This window comes from Colias philodice, chromosome 23 (assembly GCF_061535455.1).
Source record: "Colias philodice isolate Cphi_HAF_F1 chromosome 23, ilColPhil1 Martin Lab GWU primary, whole genome shotgun sequence".
In the NCBI taxonomy this organism is placed as follows: Eukaryota; Metazoa; Arthropoda; class Insecta; order Lepidoptera; family Pieridae; genus Colias; species Colias philodice.
The window spans coordinates 3,644,926-3,658,717 of NC_143108.1; positions in this window are offsets into that span (position 1 = coordinate 3,644,926).

Sequence of the window (13,792 nt, forward strand, 5' to 3'; positions counted from 1 at the left end):
CTTTTCAGAAAAAATGCATGATTACATGGAGCAAGCAAAACAGCGCTTTAAGCACTGCAGCAAAATCCGTATGTGCTCATTTCGTGTAGGTTACAGCGGCTTTATTACATTCCCGTCCTCAGAGAACACCTAATGGACCCTCTTCACAATGGGCTGCGTTGGGCGAGTAGAGGCAATCACGTTAGTGTAGAGGACAAATGTCTATGATCGGCCGTCATATGTTTGATAATGGCGGCAAACATCAACGATCATTTGTTGGGCCAACGCAGCCCATTGTGAAGGTGGCCCATTGTAATGGCCAACTAGTTGTTACTCGACCTATTTCTGTCTGTGTTGCTACACTATAATATAATAACTGCTCTTGGGGTTGGTCGTGGTTGACCTTTTAAATATCTGCTCGAATGAGCATGGAACATTTATTTTAAAAGTAGAATCGATAGTTGATAATTGAATATATGATATATAGTGCAAAATAAACAAATCATGTGAAATTTAAAACCAAAATACACAAAGATTGGATTGATTTTGATAATGACTATTCAGTTCGTTTAATATAACACCAATTTCAATAATTATTATTATTAACAATGTGATAAACAATGAATTGATTAGGAATTAAATTTACATAATATTATATACACACACTTAAAAATAACATCATTTTCAAATATTTATCAGTTCTGCTAATGTAAGTAGAGACAAATACAAAAAAATGATTAAAATCTGTTCTTATGTGAGTTATAACTTAAAACAGCTCTTCTCTGCATAATATTACTACCTAACATGTACCTAACTTTTTATACGTATCTATGATCACCCACATCGCGTCATCGTCGTCAAAATATTCACAATAAACACTAAAGTTTGACTATAATCTACATTAATTTGTATGGGATTTTCGTACCGTACCAACAAGATTGGTTACATTACCTGTGATGCTCATGTAAATACACGGAAAGTGAGCACAGAGCCGTGTCAAACATCGCTACGTGCCTACAAACCAATGTCGGGTCTTCATTAAAATATACCAGTTCCAATCTGCTCACAAAATTATAGTGCGAGAGCGCGCGAGAGTTTTGATCAGTATAATGTAAATTTGTAATGTATTAGGTAGTTTGAATAGCAAGTACCTTTATTCTATGTTGTGTGCAACATTTAGTACTAAAGAAGAACGAAGAATTTAGAACGAAGTAAATTTATTGTAAATAGGAAAATCAAAAATCTAAAATGTGAAACGAATTTTCTATTGTACAGCGATTGAAATGTAAAGTTTATTTACAATATAAAATATTATTGCCATTTTGGTTAGTTGTATTATTCATAAATATGGTAAGTACTTATGTTTATATTATTGTTTGTAATTAATTTGATAAAATTGACGAAATAATAATGTGAGGATATATTTATTCTTTCTTATGTAAACTATTTTCAAATAAGTAAACAATTATAATGTTTCAGATAAATAAGATAAATAAGTTAACAGAAAATCTTGTTCCGATTTTAATTTTAAAGTCAAGCAAAAGCATTAGATACAAACAGAATATGAAATAAATTTAGTCGTAGACTCTCGGGCTTCAGTAGTTTCAATTTTGTAATGTTAACTCGGCTTATTTGAATGCTAGGGGTCAGACAACTGCTGTTAAATAATAACATTTTTTTATTGTCATCGTTCAATAATATTCAAAGTTAAATGCACAGAACAGAACAATAAATAACAATTTTGTCTCCGAGACCGCGAGATAAAAAAAACTTATTATTAAACATAGATCCTCCATAGGTGTATAATTTTCATTCAAAATAATATTTAAGATTAATCAATAGAAGGATATCCAAATTTCTTTTCTAAGATACCTACATCTGATCCTATTTTCATAATATAAATGTGAAAAATGTTTTGGATGTTAACGAATGACATATGACAACACAAAAATAATCACAGGCTTTTGCATTAAAAAAAAAATTACCATCGCGCGAACGAATTCGCGGGTAAAACCTAGTATTATGTCCATACACATAAAGCAGTCAAAATTCAATGAACATGTACATTGTACAATGTACATGCATAAATCGTGTACAATTTAATTAAAAGTTGCTGACCCACTCCCAGTGACCCTTCGAAGGCCTATACGAGGCTATAAATTCAAGACCGCTTTGTGATTCAAACTGAGGTTAAAATAAAACTCTCTATTACCATAGTTACGACGTGCAGAGTTTTATGAAAGAGTTGAAAATATTAATTCTTTTATATACAAATTTTTGAATATTATATGCGTGTAAATACGTGTATGTAGTTTAGAATTTGTATGATTGTTAATATCATACGGCAAAACAGCTGAGCTGTATGAAATTGTTACAGACGTCGATTATAATCTTTATTAGCATAATATAGGCCTTTTTTCTAGGGAAACTGCTACGCGGGTGAAGCTGCGAGCGCCAGCTTGTCTTTTAAAACTTAAATTAATACAGGAAGAAACAAATCTATATTTCTACGATTTTTGACATTCTTAATATGTTCAACAATTCTGAACAAGAGTCGTACCACAGTCGTTCTTAATATTTCAAAGTGACAAGCCAGCGAACACAAACAAAGTAATCAAATGACTTGCTTTGTGTCTCGTACGATGTGTTTTGAAGGCGAACGTTGTTGTTTTATTCAAGTCAAATGTTATACGAAGTAGGATAACAAATTTAAACAAACTTCCATTGAAATAAAGCCATTTGATTCCTCTGTATAGATATTGTGTTGCTTTATTCTGCTACACACATCTATACTATAATATTATAAAGCTGAAGAGTTTGTTGGTTTGTTTGTTTGAACGCGCTCATCTCAGGAACTACTCCGATTTGAAAAATTCTTAGCTTAGCTAAATAAATAGCCCATTTATCGAGGAAGACTATAGGTTATATATCATTACGCTAAGACCAGAAGGAGCGGAGCCACGCGGTTAAAACCGCGAAGCGCAGCTAGTTGAAGAATATGTCGATAAAAATAAACATTTTTTTAAATGAAAATGGGTAAATTGAGAAAAAGAAACTAGAAATAAATATACTCAAATCTGGCCTAAACATATAAGAAAATCGAATATTGGAGCAGTCACGAAAACATCAATCTCTACAAGATAAATGATACTGCTATGAAGAACCATGTATTATCATAGTCAAATAATAATTTAGTACAGTCTCCTTGTTGTAATTTATAGTGTGAACATCGAAGTTACATTGAATATCCTAAATAAATGTTTAAGTTAAGGCAATTCCAATGGGATTTAGATATTTTACGCGGTACAAAGAAGTCTTTATCACTCTCTAAAAATCATAAAACCGCTTTAATGCGACGTGAAAGAAAAACAAACACACATTTATTCATTATGATTTTTTACCCGACGTTTCGAACACTTCACAGCGAGCGTGGTCACAAGGAAACTGACGCAAACTTTCTTAAATTCATTCAACTTCTAAAGGTATAATACTCGCGTAAAATCAAAGAAAATACAAGTTTAAAGGCTTTGTCAGATAGGACGCGTATTTTAGCGCTGCGTAGTAGCGCTACAGCGTCCTGTTTTAACGTCGCGCGAGGCTTCGTCAAACAGAACGCTTTAGCGCGCGTTAGGACACAGCAATTGATATTATTAAAGCTGCATGTTGTTTACATAATTATTACTTACGAACAAAACAAGGTACAGCGATATTAACTCCGGAGTCGGAAGAATTTTTTACTTACCAGTTTCATTAATTTCTTCTCCGATTTGTGCCCACAATTTTGCCTTCATTGATATATCTTTATAGTTTATATGAACTATCCTTCGTATTATATAAGCATGGATATTTTCTAACCAATTCTATCAAATTTTCGGTCATTATGCAGTATTTTATTATTATTTTACGCCTATTGACTCCGACGCTAAAATAAAATTTGTAAAAAAATACAACACCCGACGTTAAAGCGTCCTAACGCCGCGACAGAGCGTTGCGTACTGCTAGCGCCGGCGCTCTGTTTGACGGTATTCTACGATGGTAGTAGAACACATCTTAGCGTCATATCGCGGCGTCAACTTAACGCTCTGACACGCGCTAAGTACGCGTCCTGTCTGACAAAGCCTTAAGGATATAATAGGCGACTTCAGGTGACTCAAGACGCCGGTTTTCAATCAATACCTCGTGATGTAGTATAGTATATTAGCAAAGAGGGTTCAGATCCCACGTAATTTACATAGGTTTTTCATCAACGGATAAATAACATGAGATTGGAAATATTCCACTTGAGTAGTGTCACTTAATACATTGATATTGCGTTTTTTCTTGGAAACAGGAATTGACTGTGATATTTCACGTACGTAATGAAACTGAAACGAATTCCGTATTTTTGTAATATTTTATGGAAGGAATAAAGTTATTCTTTACTAGCTTCCGCCCGCGACTCCGTCCGCGCGGATGTCGGTCTTCGCGTGGATGGTTTATTTCTCCATTTTGAGTAACTCTGACAATAACATCTTATAAATATCTATTGGACCCAAATACGGCTAGGCCTATAATAATACCCAACGTGTGTTCGCGGTTCTACAGAACAACGTCTATGGATAAAACTGAAAAATTAAGATTATAGCAGGGGGTATTTATTTTTTCAATATTTTCAATGTACAGAATTGACCCTTCTACAGATTTATTATATGTATAGATTAAGTTGTGTGAGTATAGTAGTGTGTTATTTTTATGGGATTCTTATACGAATATCTTTGTTCTCAAGTTTATGAAGAGAGTGAGGAAGAGTATAATATGATGCTATGTTTAACGGTGCATTTATGTCAAACAAACACAGAGCTAGAGCTAGAGCAAGATCGATTCGTGATCTTTTAGTGTAAACGAAAACTCGTATTCAGTGTTGTTCAGTATAAGAACATTGCATACAATCTTAACGCACTAAGAACAACGATAGAATTCTCTACGCCTGTTTACACTAAAAAAATGACATAGTGGGGTTAGAATGAGCATTGGCTCGTTTCATGTAATATTGTATCACAATTTTCAATAAATATTATGGAATGTTGGATATTGTTTCTGTTCAAGATTGTTTATTATCTGATAAGCCAAAGATATTGGCAAAATGTAACAAATTGCTAATTCCTGATAAGAATTTATTAATCTTTGTTAAGTAATGGACTTAATAAATGGCGGCCGGCTTTGAATAACTTTACTAATTATTCGATATTGTTATTCTAAATATTGGATTTCATTTTAATTTGTTCGTCATCGCTAATTGGGTAAACATGTTTACAACTTTGTTCCGTTCGAATCGGTCAATTCTCGTGAATTAATTTTATATAAATATTGTTCTGTATATAATATTGTTAACGTTTGTAAGACTTCTTCTGTTTGGTGAAGAAATATAAATATCAAAATATATATAATATAAACATCTTGTAACGTTAGGTACGTTCATAGTATAAACTAGTTTTAATAAAAATTTTAATGAACTGCATCACAATATAATCTCTTTTATAGATCAATTGATCAGTTTTTCAAAATTTTACTTCAACAGTAAGCCTTGTAGCTTAATCGGGGCATATTTTCCCTCTCAGTTATCTTAAACAAGAAAAAGAACAAATAATCATCGTTTGTTGCTTCTTAAACGGGAAGCCCTCGTTATAAACTTGCAGTCTTTGAAATAAAACAAAAACTTGCAGTTTCACAAGCAGTTACTATTTGGAATTCAAATCGTGAACTATTAGGCCCTTCGCTCATGGAGCTACTCAAAAAGAACTAGTCACAAACTCAAATTACTAACGAGTTGCCTGAGCGTCACAGCCCATAGATGTTCTATGGAGATTCGCACACGACGCGACTAGTTACTAACTGGTGAGTAACGCGTTAGCAACAAATCACGCGCGACGCGTCGTGTCGGTCTCCACGCTACTGGTTTCCCGAGTTTCTTTGTTTTTTATGATAAAAATGAACGAGCAAACATTGACAAGTGACTGAAACCTTATAACTTGAGTAGCGTTGTATGCGAGATACAATTTGTAACTGGTTTGTAATCGTAATTACTGATTAGTTCAGTCATTTTTGAGTAGCTCCATGAGCGAAGGGCCTTAGCGTCTACGGAGTTCATTGTTGGCTGTTTCGTTAAACGTCAGCTAACAAGGAAATTTCAGTTTATATTTTATCCCGATTTGAGTAATGGCTTACAAATATTTTGTCTTTATATATATATTATTTACTATCTATGACCATAGAAGATAAACGAACTTCAGCTGAAAAAATAGCATTAACTATCGATACTACGATATTGAGTAACAACAAAATTATACATTTGCCCTTTTAAAATATTATATAATAGTCCTCTCATTATTTGTCTACTCTAGAGTCTAGAATCTACGTGACTCTACATCTAACAAACAAGCGTCGACTATTTGTAGAATTAACGTTGTATTGTTACGATATTAAGTAACGATATATGTAAGCATGTAATAATTTTGAATCATAATATTGTAAATGATACCTGTTACATAACTTCTTTAAATTGATGATATATCATGGCAATATTCAGTATAAATAGGTACCAAATATAGTAAATACAGAAAAACTACAGTTAGATTTTAGACGTTCGCGTACCATTGCTAATAGTAACAGTCAAGAAATCACTGTTATTAAATTCTAGTTCATTTTATCTGCCAGATAAAAATAATAATATAACACTTTGAAAGTATATATCCAAATTTTATAAACGTGAATTAAAATGTAGACGAACAGCTGCTACGCGTGAAGTGCGCGCGAAGCCGCGGGCGGAAAGCTAGCAATTAACATACATTCAATTCGAAATCATAAAACTCAAATATAAACCATAATAAGAGCACTGTTATAATTGATCAACTCATTAATTTTCCATTTCAAAGTCCAATAAATAACAGTTTAGCATGCCTTTCAAAAACATGGAAACAGATACATATTATATTATATAATATACATTTGATATGTTGAATGTATTTCATTTGCAATTACTTATTACTCATTTATATCAACCATAATCCATACTTATATTATAAATGCGAAAGTAACTCTGTCTGTCTGTCTGTTACTCAATCACGCCTAAACTACTGAACCAATTTGCATGAAATTTGGTATGGAGATATTTTGATACCCGAGAAAGGACATAGGCTACCTTTTATTGCGAAATATGTACCACGGGCGAAGCCGGGGCGGACCACTAGTATAATATAAAATGAATATCAATATAACTATCACGCCAGCTTTACAAATCAAAATTCCTTCTCCTTCAAGATTATAAAGCAGGAAAGTGATCTTTCATTTTAAAAATATTTATTTACTAATCTCAACTTTCCACCTCTTAATTATTTTATGATTAAAATAAAATTCTTGGTTGTTATAGAGACAACCTTGAGACGACAATATTATTGATAGTATATAATATTAAGATTCTTTCCAATTTGATTTTCAAATGATATTCCTAAATTTAAATGAAGTTATTTCCCAAAAAATATCCAAATAAAACGAATGCGATATCAATATTAATATCGGAATTTCTAATACGTAATAAATTGTCTCAGCGTTCGCAAAATTGAAAAAATAATAAGAAGCAATATTTCTTATGAAGATGGAGTTTGAATGATAAAAGTTCTGAATTCAGAAATTGAACAGACAGAAAATAGGTTTTTCCGTAAGAACGTTTTAGATATCTTTATTGTTTCAGAAATAATATGTTTTTGCTTTCTTCGTGAATATTTTATGAACTACAGTTGATATAGATACGTATACAGCTGTAAGGAAAAAACTATGTTCTTAACGGATTTTGACATGTTTTTTTTAAAAGAAAGGGGAAGTTCTAGTATAGAATTTGTTAAGTTTTAGAGAAAGCGGACAAAACCGCGTACGGTAAGCTAATACAAAATATAAAGCTGTACACATTTACTCGATATCACAATAATGAAAGGAATAAATTTAACTTCAGAAAAAATTAAAATAACAACTGTGACCAAACGTTTCTAAAATTCACATTCACTTCGTTACATTGTGCAGAAACGTTTCCACTTTAAAAATTACCCCATTACAAACATTTACAGAACTAGAAACTGCAGTAAAAGGATTTTAGAACTAAAGCTTTATTGTTTTTTACAAATCCACCAATATCCGCTTTAGCCCACACACATAAAGTTCATTTTTAAATAAATCACCATCCACCTGTATTTTCCCGGGAAGCTTAAACTTTTTCAACTCCGTTACTTTGACATTTTTAATTAGTAAGTCCAGAGAATCCACTTAAGGTCTTTATTTGCACGTGCATGCTAAAATTAATAAAGGGATAGGTTATATATAGCCTTAATTTTGTACAAGCCATTGCTTTATAACAGTATAATGCCGATGAATATTGTTCTTGGATATAATGTGAATATTATTTTAACGGACGATTGTTAACGTTTTTAAATACGGGCTGAAGTTTCGTTATTTGATATGGCACAATATATAATACACTAGCGGTCCGCCCCGGCTTCGCCCGTGGTACATATTTCGCAATAAAAGGTAGCCTATGTTCTTCCTCAGAGTCTAAAGATTATCTGTGCCAAATTTCATCAAAATTGGTCCAGTAGTTTATGCTTAAAAACCATACATACATACATAATTACAAACTTTTCCTCTTTATAATATTAGTATAGATACCTATACACCTTATTGAACAAATTAATCTTTAGAATAATACATATGCCTATTCATAACTCCGTGATGCTACAACAATAATTCATGAAATCGTAATTTAAATTAATCAAAATCATTATCTAACTGTTTTATCTAACCTGTGACTATACTAGAAACTATCCATTTATAGTCAAATGCATGCTTAAAGACTAACAAGATAGTATTATTAAACACTTGACCGTAATTTGAAGCCTACTTATTGAGAAGGTACCTAGCTTTTTCCGCCTATTTTCCCTCTCTTTCTCGTTGTATATATGCTATCTCTCTCGCACACGGCACACCTCCCACCAGGTGGCGCGGCCGGCGCACGATAATGTGCAGGCGCTTGATCTTCTTCATTGGCGTCTAGCTTCCGCCGCGAGAAGGTTGTCTACAAGACTACAACCTTGGTGCTATTAAGTATTAAGTATTGCTTAAAGCAAGTGCTAAAAGTGTTAAAAAGTGTATCCCGTCGGATCGGTACAGTGAGTTATTTTTACATCTATTCTAATAATATTTTACTTAAAAATGAGTAAAAATCTTTAAAGTCAACGGTATAATCGTTGGACTTTATTTAAAATGCTGAGGTTTTTAATGAATCCTTCAGCAATAGTTTATTTTTCAATATGCTTAAATACTTAATAGCATGAATAAAGATATTTAAAATTAACGATACAACCGTTACATTTTACTTGAAATAGTAACTTTTCTTTTGAAATATTTCATTATGCAATATGTACTAATTAATATTTGAATTTTTAATACTGTGAGTAAAGCTATTTTAACGGTGTTACCGTTCGGCTTTACTCGAATCGTTAATATTACTTTTGTGATTATTTGATATTACTAGATATATCAAATACCCTCTCTTGTATATAGATATTTTTAATATTTTATTTCATTTTTAATAATGTGTTTTTATTACAAGGGTACAAGTGAATTTTTCGTGGAAAAATTACAATTAATACTTAGTATGGATATGAGCCAACTCAAAGCTTTACAGGCATACAATCCATTGCTACGACTTTATTACATTGTCGTTATCGCTAGGAACGGTTCGGAATTCCTATCATAGTTTATTACTAAAAATTATCGAACGAGATGAGTCAGCTCCAAGAAGTCACGACATGTCAGAACACGTTGTGATATTATTTTATAAATCGTACGGGAGTTACCGCTCAACTGAATAATGATGGAATTCGCTCATGTATAGTAGATACGTACCATGAATGTTCCACACATTCAAAACTATCCGTAGTCTATACGTGTCCTTTTATGAGTATTATTCTGATCCGTTTTTATGTGAAAATAGACATATTACACACGGCTAATTTGATTGAAAATTACGTTTCCTATGTTCAAATGATGCAACTTTTTTGTTAAAACGAGTAAGTACCAAAAATTTTACAATTAAATTCTTTGGTTTACTGAACTTGTGCTGAAAGGGTTATCGTATAATAATTATCGAGATATCTTAATATAATTAATTAGATTTAGATACACTTATTTCAAAGGATTTACAATTCACTTCTAACGTTTTAGAATAATATTATAAACTTGTACACCTTGACAAAAAGTAAAAAATTGCGGGTGAGTGGAGATTATTTTGTGCAATTAAATATTATAACGTCCTACGACGGTATGGTTGCGTTCGTAAGGAATGTTAACGGATATAAAGCAACTAAATGTTACATCGATTGCATGAACAAAAATAAATATGAATCGAAGTTCATTTTAAAATTTAGTGAATTGATTTGAATTATGAATTTATTAAATGTCGCTAACATTGGAAAATAAGTTAAAGGACCTTGTTAATTGCTATATTATTTAAATGATTATTTACTGCTATTTTTATATTAGCACTAAGGTGTATTCTTGCTCAAAGCAGAATACATAAATGTGGCCACTACTCCTCGCAGGGGTTAGCCAGGTCAAATTCACCCTCGCAGGGTGTCTCTTAAGCATTTTTTGGCAGGCCCTACTTATTTCTAGTTACAAACATCCCTCGCGCAGCTGTCGCTCGCAGGGAAATGGTGCAAATATATATCGGCCCTCGCGGGGCTTTGATTACAATCGTCCCTCACGGAAAAGATGGTGCGAATATATATCAGCCCTCGCGGGGCTTTGATTACAACCGTCCCTCATGGAGAAATGGTGCAAATATATATCAGCCCTCGCGGGGCTTTGATTACAACAGTACCTCACGGAGACATGGTGCAAATATATATCAGCCTTCGCGGGGCTTTGATAACAACCGTCCCCACGGGGAAATGGTGCAAATATATATCAGCCCTCGCGGGGCTTTAATGGCGATTGGTGCAAATATACAAAGGATTGATCATTAAAATGATCATAGATATTTGCTTTTGTCAACGAGGACCCACGAAAGAAGTTTTGGATATGACCGTATCGGATCTTCACTCTTCTAAGGTAGGTAGAAAAAGGTTTTGAAATCTACTTCACAGTGGGCAGTATAGTAAATGACCTAATAAATACAATAAAGGTTAGATACGTCAAATAATGGGCGCATGAAATTGATACTTCGTATCCTAAAAGTTTACGCTTCAGGAATCAGGAAACCACCATTGGTTTACCAATTATGGAAATTGGAATTGAACAAATTGTATTTACCAATGCAAAGCCTAATCACAACAAAGGAAGGCGAGTCGGATCAAATATCATCTCGCAGATGTTTTGTGGCGGTGGTTTCGAGGATTGTCACCAAGCCTTGTGTCAACGGTATGTTTGGTATCGTAATTAAATGGCACTAGCCGACCAATTTTCATATACAAACATCGGAAGAGATTTTTTAATCGCAAAGCGATTGAATGTAACAAATGACGATTGATTACGTATAGTTGACCTCTCATAGGCCTATTTTAGTTGCCCGGTCTTGTAGGCAATTTATTTGACTCGTTTTTCAACCCATTTGACCTCATTATTGCACCCATGAGACTTTTCTTCGGGGCTCAAACAATAAATCGCTGAGGGATTAGGATAATCGTTTGTTAGACAAGTTTTTTGTCATCCCACCAGGATTATTATATTGTATAATAAAGTTATATACAACTATTAACGTAAAACGTTTAAGTACTCAACGAATGCTGAGAATACTGACTGTTGAGTTACATAGGATAGAGGATAAATAACGGAAAGTCAATCTTTCCAAACAAAAGCCTCTTATTATTAGATATTACTTGGAACCCCTACCCTTAACGAGAAAGCTCTGCCAAATGACTTCTCATTTCTTTGCTTTGAGGGGGGGGGGGGGCAATAAATGAAATGTACAGGCTATACGGCTTTTAAAATATAAGTCTGGTAATCGAACTAAACCTTGCTGGTTTAGTTCTTGCTATATCGCTATCCGTGCCTGCTTCTCGTGTTTACGGGTGAATTAAGTTTATCAATAGTCATAAATGCAATGCTATTCAGAGGATATACTGCATTTAAAACATGACAAAGTCTGGTAAGCGAACTAAACTTTGCTAGTTTAGTTCTTGCTATATCGCTGTCCGTGGCTGCCTCGCGTGTTTACGGATGAATAAAGTAATGTCCTGTCTTCGCATCCACAGCTAACTGTCCTATACTGTCATAATCTTAACACAGATTCATTCGACATAGCTCCCCACGAGCTCAGTTCTTCATTTTTGCACTCGCACAACTGTGGACAACACAAGAGCAATGCCTCCATTGGTAGCAGTCACAATCAAGGGATAACTAACCTTAGGCTAGCCATATTACGGATGTTGGAACAACCGACTATATTCAGGGCAATTTTCTTTGTTCAGTGTAACGTTTAGACTGTCGTAGCATTCCTACGGAACAAAGATGGGATCAGATCTGCATCCTTAATGCAGTTAATCGAAAGGAGATACTTTCAGACGACGATAGTATTCAAAACCCACCATATTCCTTAACATAATAATGCATAGTTAAGCTTATAATCTCTCTTGCCATTATGTCAGTTAGAGACCTGAACGACGCGATAGAGTACCGCTATTTCAGTAGTAGTAACACCTAGAAGGGTGAAGGTATTCTGGAAAGCGGAACTGAAGGCCCGGTCAGCAGCATCAGCCACCTAATAGACAGTGTTCAGTGCTGCACCACTATAATCTGCAAAATGACTCTGACGGTATGAAAATGTGGAGTACATTTTCAAAATATCAAATGATATAGTTGGAATAAAAATCCTATTTGCCTCCGTCTATCCAAAAGACATACGGAGTAGCTAGTAGCAGTTGGTTGAATTAGAATAAAGTAACTATAGTTAAAATCCTTTGTTACTGACTGGATAAATTTGGCTCTTTTCCTATCTGACGTTCATATAGCTGTTGACTGCCTAGTGTTCTGCACAAACACTATTATTATAAACTAGCGGTCCGCCCCGGCTTCGCTCGTGGTACTTACGTTTTCTCTACATAAAAACCATCCTCGTACTTCAAGGAATATAAAAAGAATTATCGAAATCGGTTCAGCCGTTCTCGAGTTATGCGCTTACCAACACATTTTGCGATTCATTTTTATATAAGTATAAGAATAAGAAGATAAGTCACGTTATGTAGTCCCGAGGCTTTCGGTATATAAGTTCTGATGTAAATCATAATTATATCTTAAAACCGAATTGATTAAAAGTAACGTACTTGGCTGTAGTAATTGCAGTTTTGGGACACAGATAAGCTCCTTATCATTTTAGTCTCTTAAGTTCAGTATATTTGTTTCCAGTACAGAGTTTATGACCTATCAGTTTTAAATAAATAATTCATGCATTGTACTGAAAGTACTAGCCATGTTTAGATTATGATTGGTGGCGTTGGCTCTAAACATTAATAGATACCGCACGGTTTGGTTGGATGTTAAAAATCTGTATTATAATTAAAACCGTTTACCTGTTTTGATATTTTATTGCCTTATTCAAGGGGTGACCTTTTAAATTTATTTCTGACCCCAAAAGTAAGGACCAAGTTCTCTTCTTGTCCGCTTGTAGCAGGTTGGGTTAAAACTGTGTGAGTCGAGACAGGTGGTAATTCTATGTTAAGATGATTCAATTGTGCTTCTACAGAGTTCTAATTGAATAAATAAAGGTTTGAGTTTGAGGTATTTTTGCCTC